At 42.3% G+C, this 17,711-nt stretch overlaps 1 protein-coding gene across 4 annotated transcripts in view; it reads right to left on the bottom strand.

Moving 5' to 3' along the window:
- ARFIP1 (ARF interacting protein 1) overlaps positions 1–12,418 on the bottom strand; it is a 146,016-nt gene extending 133,598 nt beyond the window's left edge. For all 4 annotated transcript variants that reach the window (XM_088827905.1, XM_088827906.1, XM_088827907.1 and 1 more), the window contains exon 1: positions 12,269–12,418. The gene's annotated coding sequence lies outside the window, so the exon portion shown is untranslated. The remainder of the gene's footprint in view (positions 1–12,268) is intronic.
- Positions 12,419–17,711: the final 5,293 nt, after the last annotated feature.

The raw sequence follows: 17,711 nt of genomic DNA, 5'->3' as shown, positions 1-17,711 counted from the left end.
GATGGGACCAGATGCCATGATCTTTGTTTTCTGAATGTTGAGCTTCAAGCCAACCTTTTCACTCTCCTCTTTCACTTTCATCAAGAGGCTTTTGAGTTACTCTTCACTTTCTGCCATAAGGGTAGTGTCATCTGCATATCTGAGGTTATTGATATTTCTCCCAGCAATCTTGATTCCAGCTTGTGCTTCTTCCAGCCCAGCGTTCCTCATGATGTACTCTGCATATAAATTAAATAAGCAAGGTGACAATATACAGCCTTGATGTACTCCTTTTCCTATTTGGAACCAGTCTGTTGTTCCATGTACAGTTCTGACTGTTGCTTCCTGACCTGCATACAGGTTTCTCAAGAGGCAGGTCAGGTGGTCTGGGATTCCCATCTCTTTCAGAATTCTCCACAGTTTACTGTGATCCACACAGTCAAAGGCTTTGGCATAGTCAATGAAGCAGAAATAGATGCTCTTCTGGAACTCTCTTGCTTTCTCCATGATCCAGCAGATGTTGGTAATTTGATCTCTGGTGCCTCTGCCTTTTCTAAAACCTGCTTGAACATCTGGGAGTTCACGGTTCACATATTGCTGAAGCCTGGCTTGGAGAATTTTGAGCATCACTTTGCTAGCGTGTGAGATGAGTGCAATTGTGCGGTAGTTTGAGCATTCTTTGACATTCCCTTTCTTTGGGATTGGAATGAAGACTGACCTTTTCCAGTCCTGTGGCCACTGCTGAGTTTTCCAAATTTGCTGGCATACTGAGTGCAGCACTTTCACAGCATCATCTTTCAAGATTTGAAATAGCTCAACTGTTATTCCATTACCTCCACTAGCTTTGTTCGTGGTGATGCTTTCTAAGGCCCACTTGACTTCACATTCCAAGATGTCTGGCTCTAGGTCAGTGATCACGTTATCGTGACTATCTTGGTCGTGAAGATCTTTTTTGTACAGTTCTTCTGTGTATTCTTGCCACCTCTTCTTAATATCTTCTGCTTCTGTTAGGTACATACCATTTCTGTCCTTTATCGAGCCCTTAAACGTGCTGTTTAAGATACATGTTTTCTGATCTTTACATGAATTTAAAGTTATCTTTAACTGTGATCCTCAAAATAAAATGATAAATAATTATTTCAAAACTACCATCAATGTTGAAGCTTCACAGCCTGGTTTATACTGGACGCCCAAAGTATCTTGTCATCTCTGGGGCTCTACTTCTATAAATTGGCCAGAAGTATTCATTAACTAATGAGTGTAAGAACCAATGACCTATAAAGTGAATTATTAATTAGCATCTGTAAAAATATATAATTAATGTTACATAAAGTTTATACTTCATCCACTGTTTGGAGTTGCTTTTAATTTATTATCACAATCACATTTTGTTTTCTACAAACTGAATAGACCAGTTCTATATGTGGGCTTTCCTGATGGCTCAGCGGTAAAGGACCTGTCCCAATGCAGGAGAGTTTAATGAGGGAGAATTCAATATCCTACAACTGTTAAATGTATTCACGATCTTTCTCAGGACCCAGGAAAGAGAGGACAGAAGGCAGAGATCTGCCAGGACTCTGGAAGATAAAAAGAAACACAAGGCTCCATGGATACCAGAAAAGAAAAAACTGCATTTACAACCGCCATGACGTTGAGGAGTTAAGAGATATAGAAGTATAATACTAAAGAAAGAAAGTTGAACAGAAATTATAACATGAACATTTCAAATTAAGGTACTCACATATCACAGGGCATCTGAAAAGGTACGCTCAAGGCACAGGAAAGCAAATATAAGCACGGCAGACACAAACAGGATACACATAGCACAGCACAGTGGAATGAGAATTTACATTTTTGGAATGAAAATAAGTATGCATCAAGGAATCTAAAACAAAATTCACTTGAATAAAATACATTCAAGCCATCGAAGAAACTTCTTGAATTTTTATGATGAAATATGAGAACTATCTGAAGAGTTATTCTTTGCAGGTTACGCTAGTGGAATAGTTGGAGAAGTACTATAAATAATTATGAAGGAGTTCTGCTGGAACGTAAGGACGATGCTAGTGAGGTAGGTAACAGAAAATTGAGGGCAATCAGGAGCAAAACCTGGGCTTGCTTTGTCTGAACTTGCTTTAACTTCTCTAGACAGAGCATCGGAGAAGGCAATGACAACCTACTCCAGTACTCTTACCTGGAGAATCCCATGGACGGAGGAGCGTGGTAGGCTACAGTCCTTGGGGTTGCAAAGAGTCGGACACGACTCAGCCACTTCACTTTCACTTTTCACTTTCATGCACTGGAGAAGGAAATGGCAACCCACTCCAGTGTTCTTGCCTGGAGAATCTCAGGGACGGGGGAGCCTGGTGGGCTGCCGTCTATGGGGTCACACAGAGTCAGACGCGACTGACAGCAACAGACAGAGTATATCACTGATTTCAGAGACTCGTTACTGATTAAAAGAAAGTGGCTCTATTTCTTTTGCTCTAGATAGAATCTACTGAAACGTCTATCTTTTTTTGTTCGTGGATAAATAAGAAGAGAATGGTTAAGATTTGTTTTTATTTCATAATTCAATATTAATCTACAAGTTGCAATGACTGGTTTACAATAAAAAAATTATAAATCTAAAAAATTAGTTTTCTTAGTCAAAACAATCTAAAATAGTGTGTAAGTTTTTTTTTAAAGACAACAGCATCCTTAACCTCTGAGGAAAATCCTTTTCCCTACTGTCAACGCAAATAATGTTGAACTCAAAGTGGTTTACCATACAATATGTTCATACTTTCTTTCATAAGTAGAATAATCAAATAAGATTAAAAACATCATTTACATTACACTGCTGTCTTTATGTATCTGTATCTGTAACTATCTGGTATCTGTAAAAGCTATGTTGTTAGACACCCATTAGTCCCTTTAAGTACTAATAAATTCAGTTCATGTTGCTCATTAAGAAAAACACATCGGTCTAGACAATTCAAAAGCAGAAAACTATGACAAAATATAGTTAATTCTCAATTATATATAGTAATGAGGAACAATTTAAAAAATCAACATAACAGATATTCAACTATTTTCATCCTCATCATTATCACCAACTTCTAACCACGCGACAAAATTAATGGTTTGGAGAAGTCTTTTTATTTGCCCCATTCAGACTGTGTTACAGAGAAACTAATGAGAAGTCAAAAGATAAGACTCAAAGCTAAATTACTCCCTGAAAACTAGTTGTAAATAAACTCTCAATTATTCAATGTACTGTGGCCTCATTCTTCACAGATGGCTAGCTAAGGTCCAGAACATGAGCAGTGAAGAGAAGCAAGAGAATTGGAGAGATCCTTTAGTTCTGTTATTAATTTCCAAAACCATATAAAATAAACCCCTCAATATTCAGGTAATTTTTTCAATGGGAAAAAGCTCAGAGTAAATAATCTAAGAATCAGTTCAGTTCAGTCGCTCAGTCGTGTCCGACTCTTTGCAACCCCATGAACCGCAGCACACCAGGCCTCCCTGTCCATTACCAACTCCCGGAGTTCACTCAAACTCATGTCCATCCAGTCGGTGATGCCATCCAACCATATCATCCTCTGTTGTCCCCTTCTCCTCCTGCCCCCAATCCCTCCCAGCATCAGAGTCTTTTCCAATGAGTCAACTTGTCGCATGAGGTGGCCAAAGTATTACAGTTTCAGCTTCAACGTCAGTCCTTCCAATGAACACCCAGGACTGATCTCCTTTACAATGGACTGGTTGGATCTCCTTGCTGTCCAAGGGACTCTCAAGAGTCTTCTCCAGCACCACAGTTCAAAGGATCAATTCTTTGGCGATCAGCTTTTTTCACAGTCCAATTCTCACATCCATACATGACCATGGGAAAAACCATAGCCTTGACTAGACGAACCTTGGTTGGCAAAGTAATGTCTCTGCTTTTTAATATGCTCTCTAGGTTGGTCATAACTTTCCTTCCAAGAAAGCATCTTTTAATTTCATGGCTGCAATCAGCATCTGCAGTGATTTTGGAGCCCAAAAAAATGAAGTCTGACACTGTTTCCACTGTTTCCCCATCTATTTGCCATGAAGTAATGGGACTAGATGCCATGCCATGATCTTAGTTTTCTGAATGTTGAGCTTCAAGCCAACTTTTTCACTTTCCTTTTTCACTTTCATCAAGAGGCTTTTGAGTTCCTCTTCACTTTCTGCCATAAGGGTGGTGTCATCTGCATATCTGAGGTTATTGATATTTCTCCCGGCAATCTTGATTCCAGCTTGTGCTAGACATGTGTATTTACATAAGTTAGTGTATATTTCTTAAAAGCAACCCTAGCAACAGTGAGCATACATAGTGCCCAGATCCTGGTCTCTAATACCATTCTCCAATAAAGGGCACCAGAGCTCCTTGGAGAAATGGCTGATTCTGGAACTGGGGCAGGATATATAGAAGATGAGCCTGGAGCATCTTGTACTGCTGGAAAGGAAGAAAGCGCTTTTTTTTATAAACCCCACCAGAACAGAACAACAACAAAAAAATCTCAAAAGAATATAAGAACCAACTGAAAAAGCTTCCAAAGGCCAAAGCTGGAACAATCTGAGCAACAAAATTAATAAATACTGGATTATATACTATATTACCATATAAAGCAAGACTGGATTTTATGCAAAGTATAAAATACCCAAGGGTCAATCAATACTGATGTAAATAATTGATTGAATAAATAAATATGAGAAAAGAGGCAAATCTCCTTTGCAGAAAAATCCCCCAAATGTATGTACATACCACTGTTAAGGAGATAGAACATAATACCCCACACATTAAGAGTGCATTTCATATAATGACTTTCTTCCAAAAAGTACAATATACAAAGCAGAGGGTAACTTTACAATGTACAGACTTGACACTGTCAAAAGCCAGGTGACCAAAGTTACCATCAACAATGGTAGGCAGATTGACAGTATCTACTCTTGATCCACCTCAGTGGTCTTTCTCCCCAAGACACGTTACCCAGTTGAATAATGAGAAAAGAATCACACAAACCCCAACTGAGGTACAATCTACAATCACCTGCCCCTGTATCCTTGCCTGGAGAATCCCATGGACAGTGGAGCCTGGCAGGCCATGTTCCATGGGACCGCAGAGAGTTGGACACGACTGAAGCGACTCAGCAGGCAGGCAGCACTGCAGTCACCTGACCTGATAACCTCAAAACTATCAACCTGTCATCAAATATGAGGCGTCCTCGCGAGAAAGTGTTAAAGGAGGACAAATGACAACTAATCTGTGGATTTCTTCCAGGATGGAATCCTGGGACAGAAGAAGTACATTAGGAGAAAACTGAGGCAATCTCAACATACGTTATTAATAATGTATAAATACTGGTTCATGAATTGCGACAAATGTGCCACACTAATGTAATATGCTAATCATGTGGGAAACTGGGAATAGTGTACATAGGAATCTGCACAGTATTTCTACAATAACTGTTAGTCTAAAACTATTCCAAAATAAGTTGATTATAAAATAATCAAAGAATATTGTGCTATGGTCTTATTACATAATATGTATTGTTTTGTTAATATTAATACAAACTTATGCTATTAATTTATTTTCATGCACTTGGAAAAAACAATATAACTAGCAATTTAACTGTTATATTTATAAATATTTATATTTAAAATCCTATATTAGAAAACTCCATGAACTGAAATCTTTCATACTATCAACTTGGAAATTCAATCAATATTTAGGTGTCAGGAACTGAGACAGGTCCGTGGTCCCTGTCTGCATGGAAATGGAGAGAGTGGAAGAGAAAGACAACCATACAATCACACGTATAAAAGTAAACTGCAACTGTGGTAAATGCACAATGTTGCTGTCTCATCGGCCAGGTTAGATTATGTCCTAAAGAAGCAAAACGTCAGTTGAGGTGTTAAGAATAGTTGGAAGCCAACAAGTAAAACGAAAGTAAAGAAAGAGTGGTCTAGACAGGGAGAGAAGCATGTGCCAAAGCCGTGTAACACAAGAGCAAGACGAGCGCAAAGGACTGGTGAAGGCCTGCACGGGTGAGACGCAGAGCTACAGCTGAGGCCTAAGGCCGGTAAGGAGTCTTGTTTTTATCCAAAAAGCAATGAGAAGCCATAAAAAGACTGGGACGGAGGAGGGAAGAGCTGAAAATCAGATGTGCATTTCAAAATAAATCACTGTGCCTTGAGGATGGATAATGGGTTAGAGATGATCTGAAGGAGAAGTGGGTAAACAAGAAAGAAGGCTGCTGTGTGCTGCTGTGGCAATCTCAGGCGAGATCGTGGTAACAAAGTAAAGTGGTGGTGGTGGTGGTGGAGACGGGAAACACGAGACAGACTGAAGAGATACTCAGAAAGTAAGACTAATGAAAACCTGCTGACAGATGGGACACGCCAGGGAGAGGGAGTGAGTAAGGTTCACTCCTACTTTCCTGGATTTTCCAACTGGAAAGACATGGAGTCATTCACTAACATAAAAAACAAAGAAAGAGGAAAACATTGGGGCGGGGGGCTGGGAGTGAGGGAGCGACCAGTTTAGTTTCAGACCTTGTATATGAGATATCTTTAATATATTCCAGAGAGGTGCCAACTTAAAGTAAGATATACAGATCTAGAGCCCAGAGGAGATAGAAAACACTCACCTCCTTAGAAAAGCTGATATCTTTATCCTAGAAAAGCAGCTAACCATAATCCCCAAACACCCAAGGAAAATATTAGACTCTGACCATCTGGATTTAGTTAAAACAAAAAGCTGAGAAAACACACGGCAGTAGTATTTCATCAGCTAAAACAAAAACTACACAGCATGGAAAACAGACATTTTAAAAAATCTTATTTCAATGGTATATTTATTATGTCACCAACTATACAGTAAAGTTTTAGCAGGGCTGGCCAATGTCTTCGGAAATATTCAACACCTGCGCTGGGCAATACAGTGGAGATGGAGACTACCCATCCTATTTTATCTTAACTAATTTAAACAGCCACATGTGGCAAGTGGCTACTCTGTCAGACAGCAGCAGTTTTGAGCTTTCTCATGAATTTCCTCTAATTCCCAACATCTACTTTGTGAATTAACTGACAGCAGGTGTGACGGATAGGCTTAAAGAAGTAGAAGCTTCCAATCCATTTGCTTATTATCTGAATTTTTATTTCAAGAATATATCTGAGTTGTAATGCTGAAAATATGCTTAATTTTAAAATAATACACTGTACCAAAAAATGAGGAAATACAGAAAAAAACAATAATCTATAAACGTACCTTTAAGAAACAATCTAAGTTACATTTAGTCAAACATGAAGGGGCTCTTCATTTTTAGCCTTTTGTTAGCAGGAGCCAGTGGCTCCAGTCACTCTGAGTTTTATCACAGTTTTCTTCTCCCCCATCCCCATCCCCATCCCTTTGGAAACCCTATGAGAAAGCCATCAGCTCTAGAACGCCACTTCAAGGCTGCCAAAAATAAACACTTAATAGTCCTCGTGCTTATCTCCCTTTCACCACCATCACCCTCTGCCACCAAGGTCTCAAACTTTAACTAGAAGCCGCAATGTCACAAAATCATTTAGTTACTGCAGTGAAAAAGAGTACATGCTTTGGAGTCAAGTAACTTTGTGAGTCTCCTTTAATTAGTCCAATTAGTTGGACTAATTACTTCTGCTGGTTTCTACACCTGTTTCTTTAAGAGAAATAAGAATACCTAAAACACATAAAGCATCCATAAAGCATAATGCCTAGCCTGTTATGGACTTCTATATCCTGGTGCTATCTTAGAGCTCTGAAACCACACACAGAGCCATCCGAGAGGTTACAGTCCCCTGGCTTAACCCCAAGGGACTCTTTCAACCTGGGATGTGAATTCCTGGTCCATCCCATATCAGGTACTTCACAAAGTATTTTATCAGAATGCCATATTCCTCTTCTCTTGGACAAAGCTTTTCCAACCAATATGCCAAGAATGAATCAGGGATGTGCTGAAATACTGACCGCCCCCCCCACTCCCTGGCCCCCTCAGCTTTCAGGGAGCATGCCATACAAATAATCATTTTATGTGTGCCACGATGCAGAAAAGTTTGGAAACCTTGCTGTAACACACTATCTCATGTTGGCAGAACGTTGGAGCTGGCAGCTTCCTTCCTCTAGATGATTTAGGTCTCACCACCAATTCTGTCTTTCTTACAATTCTGCTTCAAAGACAGTGGTGCCACAGTTCTCCCAAAGGGTCAAAAAGGATCAAGCCTGAACATCAAGGAGCTGCGAGTCCAATGCCACATAGATACACAAAAAATGAATCAAAAACTCTCAGGTGACAATATGGCAGAGATGCTACCAAATTTTCACAAAACATTCGGGCAATTTACAGCAATACCTGCCTATAATTATTTTAAGGCAAAAGTTTAGAAGTAATGGAGGAAAGATGAAATAGAAAGTCACACAGGAAAGAGAAAACGAAAATGTGTACTTTTGTAGAGAACAGCTGAGGATTTGTAAGAGCTATTCAGTGGCTTCCATGACTGGCTAAAGTTAGGAGACACTAAAGAGAACAGACTGTTTTCAAGTTCCTTTGTTTTATAGTCCTTTTTTTCATACTTCCCAGGACTAATGCTGGTGAATATCGGACTTTTAGACCGTTACAGTCCCTAAGTCATCGTCATCCATACTTGGTGGAACTACTCTTTCCAGTCTGTACATATATCATTAGTTTTTCATCCATAACCATATTCTCTTAAATTCCCTATTCAATGTGCTTACTCCATCCTGAATTTATTCCTTATCCCTTCCCAAATTCATCATTCTGGAATGTATTTATACCTCCAGACTCCAACAATGCTAAGTCTATGACTTAAAGCCTGTATTTTCACATTTTCCACTCCTCATGTCACCTCACACACTCACACACACACAGATTTGTGTCTACCCTGTAGGAAAACTATCAAATAACACTCCGTAGGCCTCCTCCAAATTCATTTCTTTTTGTCATACTTTTTGATGTGATATGAAATCAGGTGTTCAATTATTGAAAATTAATAAAGGAAGAGATCTTCCTAATGTCTGCGAGAAAATCAGGTGAGATACCTCCAACTTGTAGCAAAAAAGATGTAAAGAAAATATGCGAGACGCAGTCTGGAGTAGCAGTTGTCTCGATTCGGTAGCTCAGTCTGGATTCAGATAACCCAGCTTCAATCCTGCCTCCACCAGTGTAATTCTGAGCAGATTCGCTTCAGTTAATTGTTTAGTTCCAATTTCTTTATCTGTGTGTGCGTGCTCACTCAGTCGTGTCCGACTCTTTGCAACCCCATGGACTGTAGCCCACCAGGCTTCTCTCTCCATGGAATCCTCCAGGCAGAAATACTGGTGTGGGTTGCCATGCCCTCTGCCAGGGGATCTTTCCAACCTCGGCATTGTGTCTATTACATCTCCTGCACTGGCAGGTGGATTATTTACCACTGGACCACCTGAGAAGCCCTCTCAATCTACAAAAATGAAAAGTTTAGCCAAGTTATAAGGCTGCTATGAGGATTAGATGAGATGAGATAATCACATAAAGTACTTAGCATAATGCCTGGCACACAGTAAGCAAACAAATGTTATGATGTCAGATATCAATCTTCTGGCTTCCTCATTACCTTAGAAGGAAACGTATTTAGCATGATTGATTTTTTTTATAAAGTTATGTTTTCTGTCGCCCCCCAAGTAAGGATGCTAGATAGAGGGAAAATTAATTTTTCAGCAGAAGACACTAGTCACTCTATGTGGACTAAGATGAGCTTTATAGTTCTCTTCAAGTTTAAACATTCTATAAAATAGGTGTTAAACATTTTAGAAGGTCAACCCTTGACCAACAAACACTTCATCAAATCAGCAAATTTCAATACGCACTCTAAACTGACATTAAGTTTGGAAGGATACTAACTTACTCACAAAAGAGAACTATCATTCAATTCTTCATCTAGAGGTAACACGGAGAGAAAGGAGACGTCAAGATGAGCAGCAGCGTGACAAAGACTTAGGGACCACACCACCAGAGCGTGCTTCGCCCTTCGAAATAAGCCGAAGCCCAAAGAAGATACCTTAAGTGAACAATAAGAAAATGAAACAAAGTACAGTAGGAGTTTAAACTTTTACTCTGAGCTGTACACAGTGAGTTGGTGATATTTAATATGCATTCAATAATCATAAACATACCAATTTATAAATCCACTGGATCTCTACAATATTGGCCACAAATAGCCATCCCTAACGGAGAAGGCAATGGCAAGCCACTCCAGTACTCTTGCCTAGAAAATCCCATGGATGGAGGAGCCTGGTAGGCTGCAGTCCGTGGGGTCGCTAAGGGTCGGACACGACTGAGCGACTTCACTTTCACTTTTCAATTTCACACATTGGAGAAGGAAATGGCAACCCACTCCAGTGTTCTTGCCTGGAGAATCCCAGGGACGGGGGACCCTGGTGGGCTTCTGTCTATGGGGTCACACAGAGTCGGACACGACTGAAGTGACGCAGCAGCAGCCATCCCTAAAAAGAAACCTCAAAACCGCAAATCAGGAACTAAATAAGTAGGCAGCCTTACTTCCTTCTCTAGGTCTAGGAAGGAATTTAGAAACATTGAAATTCTGAAGTACCTAGAGATTTCATCACTATAAAGCTAGAATCTCTGCATTCTACTCTCCATGATGCCCACACTAGCAATGTAGAGTTTGAACAGAAAAAAAAAAAAAAAAAGCTCCACAAAAAAAAAAAAAAAAGTTTTCATTAACTTCAAGAAGACACTACCTAAGGAGTGGTTTTTAATCTACTGGAGGTTATATATTTCACTTAAGAATTTTCTTCAGAGGGGAGAAAATGCACTGAAACAAAACTTTGCCCATAATTTCAGGGGTGGGGATGAGGAAGTCCCCTGAAAGTCACAGACCATGGACTCCCTAAGGCATGACCCAGGATTTAGGCAAACTAATTTATCAATTTGAAAAAGAAGGAAAGTAAGTGAGGCAGAGATTTTAATTCAAAAAATAAAATAAGGTTAGAAATATTTGCTGTTTTCTCAGCTAAGGAGTGTTAGACACGGTGGCTGGGAGGGAGGGTTGACCAAGGAAAAACAAAAGTGGGAATAAAACAGTACTGACGTGTAATCTGTTGTCTCCAAATCGAAAGAGCAGCAATAAAACGGCCAACTCCTGCAGCCTTAACACAGGAAGGATTTAACATAACCAATTCTTGTGCACATTCCCACCGGTGAGGTTAATTAAACAGCACACGGGAACACACACACACACCTGCCACATTTGCCAGGTGAAAGCACAAGTTTAACAAAAGTCCTTCGACCCTTCCATTTTTTCTTCCTTAAGAAGCGACTTAGAGAAATTACATGCTTTAATCTAGGAGAAAAGGAAGGGAGGGGGACAGAAATCCTAAAAGGGGGTGGTTAAAAGGATGTGCAGGAAGTGGAAACTACAAACTTTTTGAGATCAAAGGGCTCAAGAGGTCGGATAGGAACACAAAGGAAGTAATAATAAAATAAAATAAAAGGGAAAAGCGTCTAGAAACTGTTCTTAAAAAAAAAAGAAAGCAACAACAACCTCTTTCCTTTTTCCTAGACACGTCAACAGTAGTAACTCGGCAAAGAGGAACGGACGAGACGACAGCACACTTCCTTCCCAAACTCCAGCATTCCTTGGACGTCCTCGCCAGCACAGTCAGGCTTGGGACGTTTCCTAGGCAAGGCTCCTCCCTGCACCGCCGCCGGAGGAGCCTCTAGCAGGGACCGTCGCTGCGGGAGAGAGGAGGCGCCAGGTGCAGGCTGGCCGCCAAACCCGAGGGCGGCCCGCTCGGAGACTCAGGTCGGAAAGACCCGGATCCTGCAATCCCTTTCCCACGCAACGCACTCACACCGGGAGGGGCCGCGCTGGGAGGCCCGGTCCTCCTCTCCACCCGGCGGTTTCGGGCACACTCAGGTGACAAGAGGGACGAAGGGGCAGAAGCCCAAGGCCGAGCACCTGGGTACAGCGCGACGGCACACGCAGTCTAAGGACAGAGCGCCCTGCGGAAGCACGGAACAGCGAGCCCCGGAGGCAGCGCGTCCGGCCCGGCACCCGCCGCCCGGCAGCCCTCCCCCGCCTCCCTCGCGGCCGGCGGCTCCGCCCTCAGCGTCTGCAGGGAAGCGGGCAGCCTCACGTCGAGGGTTAGCCCTGCCCTGCTCCCTGGAGTCGCCGGGGCCCTGGCCAGGAGTGAGCGCAAACGCGACCTGGGCCCCTTCCTCCTTCCCCTCCCGCCACGCACCTCGGCTCCTCCGGGGCGGGAGGCAACTGCAACTGCCACAGCCTCACACGCACCCGCCTCTGAGGACACTCGGACCGGCAGGCTCCCCACCGGCGGCCCACGGCTCCCGCACCCGGAGCGGCGGAGCCGGAAGTGAGGGGCCGGAAGCAGCTGGTCCGTGGCCCTGGACGGCCTCTCTCTCCCTCAATCTGGCCGCCCGTCCACGTCTCGATGGTGCCGGCGCACCTCCCGCGAGGGCCGCTCTCCGGGGCGGGCCCCGCCCCGCCCACTGCGGCCCTAGCAACCACATCCGGGACTCAGCGGCGCCGTTGCCCGGGTAGTTCTCTGGCTGTGGCCGGAGGGGTGTGAGCGCGGGTCCGGACGCACCTGCCCGAGCTCGCCCCAGGGCGCGCGGGCCTGGTCTGGAGAGGTCGGAGGTCCAGGAGCCCTTGGCATAACTCTCTCACTCGCACACCCCGGCCTCACGCCTTAGGCTTTCCCCCGAGGGTGAGCCGGTGGCGGGAGGGCGCCTCGCAGTCCCAGGAGAGCCAAAGCTGCTTTCTCGGCTGCCGGAGAGCACGCAGAAGGTTATCCAGCCCCGCGGGCGCGGAGAGGGTGGCGGGAACGCGGGGTTCAGGGAGCAGACGGGACGCGGGTGCCTCACGCCCCTTCCCCAGTGCCCGCGGCTGTCCACTCTCGCCCCCCCCCCCCCCCGCCTCTGGACGAGCAGACTAAACTCCCTTGTTCGGGTCCGCGTTATGATTTGCTCAGTCTTTGTGATCACTTTCTGCTCTGCTTGCTGGCAGAGTGAATCCGTGATACTTTTCTCTCCTGCTCCTCTTTACTCAGACGACCGGTTTCTGCTTTCTTTGCTTGCCCCATTACTTAATAGATCACTGCCCTGTCTACAGAGACCGCCTAACAGTCCTCTCGGATCCCGTTGTAGTTTCCTAAGTGAAGGCTCCAACCTGCACTAGGCTATTCTGCCTGTCCCCGCACAGCACGGCTCAGCAGTGGTGCTAGACACCTGAAGCTTATTTGCATACAGTACGGACCGGTGATCCAGCCGCGCTAGTCTCCCTTCCAGGTTCTAGACTGCTTTTACTTTGACAGCCGGTCACTTGCAGAAATGCCAAAGGTACCAGCGCACTCCGTGGAATCTGCCCCTCTAGACCATACTTCTCACCTGCCTTGTCACATTAGCTGACAAGACGTTTTTAATGGCTAAGTGCCCGAAGGCAGAATTCTGCCTCTCCGGATTTGTAGGGAATTTCAGCATAGTGAACCATACATCCCTGTACGAATACCTATCCCATATCTGTGAAGAGTGAATACACCACAAGTGTTTCAAAAGTAAATACCAATATTTATTGTCTGAGATTTCCAGGACACCTTCTCTGATAAAAACCGTAATGAAATCCCAAAACAGAAATCTGTGGTTGCATGTGGAATCGCTTCAGTCGTGTCCGACCCTTTACTATCCCATGGACCGTAGCCCGCCAGGCTCCTCCTCCATGGGGATTCTCCAAAAGATTCAAGAATACTGGAGTGAGTTGTCGTGCCCTCACCCAGGGGAAATGGATGAATATATGTATTCATTCATTTAGCTTTAGTTCTACAGTTTACTGTGGATTTTCTGGTTCAAAGCATTCCTGTTAGTCTTCTCAAGTATAAGAGAAGGATCCCCATCTAGAATGATTATTGCTTTTATTATATAGGAACAGAATGGAACTTAGTAGCAAGTACAAGGATTAGAGTTTCAGAAGGATGACTAGGAAGAGGTGGGTGACAGTGATCAGTGCTGCTAGAAGGAAGTGTACTTAACTGTTTGGGCTGGCTGGGGCTGGAAAGATTCCTGCTAGCTGTCTCTTGAGTTTGGGGACATTTAACTAAAATTATCTATTAGACCGTTAGGCTCAGAAGTATTTCTGATATTAAAAAGGTAGACACTTGGTTTGGTTATTTGTCCTTAGCTAGATCGTTTTCTTGGCAGCTGCTGGTTTTGATAGAAATTCATATGTGGTTGGAACTAATGCTAACTTCTCCTTGGTGAGGGTGCTGTCAATCATTTTAGGTACTCTCTGGTCCAGTGTGATTCTGGTAGTGTGCACCGTTCTTATATTAATACATAGTGTTATGCTGTGCAAGGCTATACACAGGATTAATCCTCCTATGATTTTTGCTACCCCCAGGGAAATTAGAAAGTAGGTAGCCCTGAAGGACACACTGGAAATTACTTCAGCTGGTGATGGAAAACAGTGAAACTCTATGCACTTTCTTTGGGAAGAAGGAAGTAGTAGCTATTATTCTTCGGTTGGGGACATTTTTTCATGCTGACTAGAAAGACTATTTTAAACCTACTCCTGCCTAGATGGATTCTCTCTCACTCTTTGCTTCCCTCCCTCCCCCTTTCCCTTGATCCCTCCCTCCCTCTGGCTTGCTTTCTCTCTCCCTGTTCCCCTACAGCTTGGGGAATTCTTCCTGACCATTCTCCATGGGAAGAATAGAAGGTTACTATTTTAATTGGCATTGTGTTTGGAGAAGTATAACAAGAAGGGAATAGCTGCCTGCCATATATGCTTGTGACAGGAGGCTTATCTAATCACTTACCTTTGCTCTGCTATTGGCTATTATTCAGCTTTAGAAAAATCAGGCACCATTTATTCGCTTGGCTTATGGGGGAACTGTAGCAGCCTGTTTTTTATTTATTGACCAGGAAGAAAAGCAGGCAATGGGTTAAAGGATATTGTTATTTTCCCTTTACAAGTGAATTCAGTGGGCATAATCTTTTCTCTTTGCTTTCGATGTTGAGTACTGTATTCTGCTCATCAATGTTATTTCCTCAAAAGAGAGAAGAAAGGGGCACCTTTAGGTCTTTTCTAGAGGAGTTCTGGTAGTGTCACAGTAATTTCATCACTCTTTATCAACAGCTTCCTTTTCATGAAGACATATTTAGTTACTGATTGCACAGTGTGATTCTCTGAAAGTAAACCCTTTATTAAAGGGTACTGATTAATGCAATATTTAATAAGCCCATGAAAAGTAGAATGGGTAGAACATAAAGTAGAAACTGTTTTCACTACAAAGGAAAAAACTTATAATTCCATTGTTTACAGTTAACATCAACATTTTGGTCAATATCTGATGCAAATATTTTTTCTTCATTTATTTAACAAATTGTTATTGGGAACCTACAGTTAGCTGGGCAGTAAGCACTGCAGGAATAGCCATGAGCCTCTGCCCTCAAGGAACTTTCAGGATAGGTTGTATTTGTTGGCATGCAATTTTGTATTTTGCTTTTCCCACTTAATATTGACATATTATGAAATTTCCCTCATACCAGTAAACATTCTCCTTCTCAATAGTATTTTAACATGTAGATATTCCTTAAGTTATTTATCTATTCCTTTTTTACAGATTTGGATAACTTTAAGTTTTCTCTATAAAACAACCATGTAGGAAATAGTCTTGTGTGGTATAATTCTAAGATGAATTCCAATGATTGTCACCTTGTATAATTCCTTCCTCTGCAAACATGATAGGATATCATTCTATGATTATGTTATATTATATGCAAGAGGAATTTTGCAGATGTAATTGAAGTAAGTACTCTAACTTTGAGTTACTCAAAACGAAGTTAGTCTGGCTAGTCCTAAACTGACTACGTGAATCTTATATTTTATTTATTTTATTGAAGCATCATTGATTTGCAATATTAGTTTCAAACGTACAAAATAGTGATTCAGTATTTCTGTAGATTATACTCCATTTAAAGTTATTGCACAATAATAGCCACATTTTCCTGTGCTGTACAGTGTGCCCCTGTTGCTTGTTGGTTTTGTACACAGCGGTTTGTGTCTCTTACCCGCAGACGCCTGTCTCGCCTCCCCCTTCCCTCGCCTCACTGGTGATCACCAGGATGTTCTCTGTGTCTGTGAGTCTGCCTCTGTTTTGTTACATACATTGCTTTGCTTTAGATTCTGCATGAAAGTGTTAACAGAGTGTCTGTCTTTCCCTGATTTATTTCACAAAGCATAATACCCCCTAGGTCCGTCCACGTTTTTCCAAATGGCAAAATTTCGTTCTTTTTTGTGGCTGAGCAATATTCTATTAGGTCTTTATACAACATCTTTATCCATTCACCTGTTGATAGACACTTAGGTTACTTCCATATCCTGGCTATTGTAAGTGATGCTGTTGTTAACAGTGGGGTGTGTGTATCTTTTCAAATTAATGTTTTTGTTTTCTTCACATATATATATACCTAGCACTGGATTGCTGGATCATATGGTAGTTTATTTCTAGTTTTTTGAAGAACCTCCATACTATTTTCCATATTGTTGCACCAGTTTACGTTTCTGCCAGCAGTGTTCAAAGTTTCCTTTCTCCACATGGTTGCCAACGTTTGTTATTGTTTTTGATGACAGCCTTTCTGACAGGTGTGAGGTGGTATCCTGTTGTGGTTTCGATTTGCATTTTCCTGAGGATTCTGATGTTGAGCATCATTTTTTGTGCCTGTTGGCCGTCTGTGTATCTTCTTTGGAAAAATGTCTGATCAGATCTTCAGCCTATTTTTAATTGGGTTGTTTGGTTTTTGATATTGAGTTGTATAGGCTATCTATATAGTTTGGATATTATCCCCTTCTTGGTCACATCATTTACAAGTAAAATGTCTTTTCATTTTGTCGATGGTTTCCTTTGCAGTCCAAAAGCCTTCTAGTTTAACTGGGTTACATGAACCTTTCAAAAGCTTAGAGTTTTCTCTAGCTGATGGCAGCAGAGGAAATTAGAGAGATCTGAAGCTTGAGAGACATTTGACTTGAGAAAAGTTCCCTGTTGCTGAAATAAAGAGGACCCCAGGCCAGTACCTGAGAGAGGCCTCCAAGAGCTAAGGGTAATCTCTGCTGACAGTCAACAAAAAGCCAGGGACCTCAGTCCTACCACCACAGAAGTCTAAGTCCTTTACCAGCCGAGCCTCAGGGCAGGCCCATGAATACTGGAGTGGGTAGCCTATCCCTTCTCCAGCGGATCTTCCCGACTCAGGAATCAAATCAGGCAGATTCTTTACCAACTGAGCTATCAGGGAAGCCCACAAATAACCTGAATGAACTTGGAAGCAAATTCTCCCCCAGCTTCTAGATAGAGCCCAGGCTGACTGGAATCTTGATTTCAGCCCTCTAAGACCCTAAGCAGAGGACTCAGTTAAGCCCACCTGGACTTCTGGCTAGTTCTGTGAGATAATAAATGGATATTGTTTTAAGCTACTAAACGTCTGTTAATTTGTTACACAGCAATAGAAAATGAATATATTTGTAAGATAGGTTATTTCTACATCTGTAATTTTGAGGGAGATGGAATAAAATGGTAGGTTTGGACTTACTGGATAAAAAGTTATGCACATTTTTAAAGTTTTCATGTTTTCTTGCTAATTTGCCCTCAGCAAGCTTTGTACCAATTTATGTGC

Source organism: Moschus berezovskii, chromosome 19 (genome assembly GCF_049115385.1).
Source record: "Moschus berezovskii isolate FMDL1 chromosome 19, NW_MosBer_1.0, whole genome shotgun sequence".
Taxonomy (NCBI): domain Eukaryota; kingdom Metazoa; phylum Chordata; class Mammalia; order Artiodactyla; family Moschidae; genus Moschus; species Moschus berezovskii.
This window is presented reverse-complemented; position numbering and strand designations above follow the sequence as displayed.